Source organism: Daktulosphaira vitifoliae, unplaced genomic scaffold (assembly GCF_025091365.1).
Source record: "Daktulosphaira vitifoliae isolate Bord-2020 unplaced genomic scaffold, ASM2509136v1 Scaffold_2, whole genome shotgun sequence".
NCBI classification, from domain to species: domain Eukaryota; kingdom Metazoa; phylum Arthropoda; class Insecta; order Hemiptera; family Phylloxeridae; genus Daktulosphaira; species Daktulosphaira vitifoliae.
In genome coordinates, this window is record NW_026099573.1 from 30,274,385 (window position 1) to 30,277,178 (window position 2,794).

Genomic DNA, 2,794 nt, shown 5'->3' on the forward strand with positions numbered 1-2,794 from the left:
CGTTATTCAATAACACTCGACACCCATCCACTATTCTGGATTCTAATACTAAATGCATGGTATCACGGTACAATACTTTGGTTATATTAAAATCGACATTTTGGTATAACATAATGTTCTCTCCTTTTACCGGAGGTGATTGTAGAAATAATGTTATTTCATCCCTCATGCCGTAAATAATATTTAAACAATCTGCTGACATACTAATATATCGTGAAGGAGTAATAATGCATACTGTAACATTGAAGTCATCCTTTGGATTCAGGCCCACTTGCAAAAATTTTCTGCCGCTGAACGCAATAGTGTAACTGCTAGAGTCAATCATCTCGGCTGGCGGTGTTGGTGCGATATAAATGTAGCGTTCTTTCTCTTCAATAGCTGATTTTTTCATAGAAATAATTTTAACAGATGAAGTAGCAGTGCCGATATTGGAAATTATCATACTGTAAGTTTTTGAAAAACAGGCTTTACGAGATCCATCATCGCACAGAACTTTTTTATACCACTGATGCCTATGCCAATGACGCGCATAGCAAAAATAATACGGCAATTGATCTCATAAGCACGATCATGTATTAGAGGACAGTTAAAAATATCTGCATCACCGCAGTTCGAACAAGACACAACAATCTTGAAGCCTAGTCCACGCTTGCTCGACTGTGAAAATCGCACATCACTATTACATTTTCTACACACTAATAATTCAGAAAGAGCAGTAAATACAGCGAAAAAATGTATGAAATAGTAGCCGAAATCCCTATCAACATCGCAATCACGGTTTAAATCAGAAGTTTTTAATTTTTTCGCCGAGGTACTAACGTACTCTGAATAGGCTTCGAACGCATGGCGGTTAGGCGGGTGTTTGTTAATAATTTTACTCCGGGTTGTTCTGGTACTTCTTGTTTTACTGCCTTTGTGGCCATTGTACATCTTGTCACTCATAATTAAGTACTTATGAATATAATTCACAGTTAAAAAGTATAGCAAAACTCAAACTAAGAACGTACACAACGAGAACGACTGATCGACTAAACAAAGGGAAATTGTGATTAAACACATGCTGTACAGACGCTGTAACGATCGAAATTCTATACTTCAAATTCAAAACACGATATCGATCAAAGGTAACTTCTACTAATTTACAAAGCCGCGAAATTAAAAAAAAAAAACGAGCATCGCTAAAATAAGCGAAAAATGTGATTTTGGAGCATAAAAGTTGTTAGTAAAAAATTGATTTAAACGAATTTTGAGTTTAGATCAGTACTTGGACGTTGAAGATTTTGATTCTAGGATAGTTTTAGCATGATTTATTCCAATAAAAAAAAAATGGAAAAAAAAAATTGGTGGATATTACCCCTTAACTACGTTATCATTTGCAGGACAATTTTTAACAATTCAGAAATTCCAGTAATAGTAGTTTTGGGGGTAAATACGGACGGCGAAATCTTAAAAAGACTTAAAATAAATGTTACTATTCTTAACATTTCTGCAACAGAGGATAAAGATAATAGAAAAACATTTTATCTAACATTAACAAATCTAAAAACAAGGGAACTTTATTTTAAGCAGATGTTAAGGATATGTTATAAAAATGGTAACATGTTAAGCCTAGGGGAAACGCATTTCTTTATTTGTGGAAACAAACATGGGGTACAAAACTATCACGACCCAAGGTATGACGTAAGAATAACTAAGTGCATTTTTGACAATATTGAAAATTAAAAACCTCGTAGGATTACTATAACTATACACTTTAACACTTAAGAGAAAATAGCACAGCCCGCCAACGTGAGATATTTGACACCCGAACAAAAACAAGAAATCGAAAAAAGTTTATACAAATCAACAAAACCTCACTCACAAACAAAGGAATCAGATAAAAAAATTTAGCAAAACAAGTTGAAAAACTATTGTGTGAACTAGAAGCTAACCGGAAAGAACAAGAAGCCATTCAACAAAGTATAGAAGCAATAACAGTAATCAATAACGAAAAAGATATGTATAAAAAAAAAAAATGTATAATACATAAGTATTTTAGATTAAGGGAAAAATTAGATTAAGAAAATTAAAGGGAAATATAAATCATAAGTAGAGTTAAAAATATTGGGATATAAACTTTGTTATTATTATTTTATTTCTTTTTGGGAAAAAAATTTATTAAAAAAAAAAATAAAAAAGAAACCCAGCACAGTGGTGACGTGGCATAGTTGGATCAAGTATAATGATATCTGACAGTGATTAAAATCACTATAAAAAAAAAACGCTTCGATGCAAATCTTTAGATAGTGTTTAATTTTAAAAAATTGGTGGATTATTCCAAAAGCTTCATAAACTGCTAGTTCCTTATTAATATCCTGATTAAGACAAAGTATGTCGAATAAAAAAGAGATTATTAGAAAATAGTATTTCCCATAAAAAAATTATATTGATCAATACACTTTTCAATAAGTTATAGCATAAGGGTTAAATTTATAAAAAAAATAAAATTGAGAATTTTCACACAATAATAGCATTTGGTAGCCATTTTCACCTTGAAGATAAAATAAAGTCCGAAATTTTTTTTTNNAAAAAAAATTATGTTGATTTGTTGATTTTTCAAAAAGTTATGGAAGTTTTAAGAAAAAAAAGTGAAAAAATTTCGAAAATTAGCGATTTTTAAATTTGTAATTTTTTTGGATATTTCCCCCATTTGCGGGGAACGAGGGAATTTTTTTCAATTTTTAAGGGTAATGTCTTCAACTAGATACGATTTGTGATCTTTTGACGTATTTTTGAAAGAAATCGGTCCAGTGAG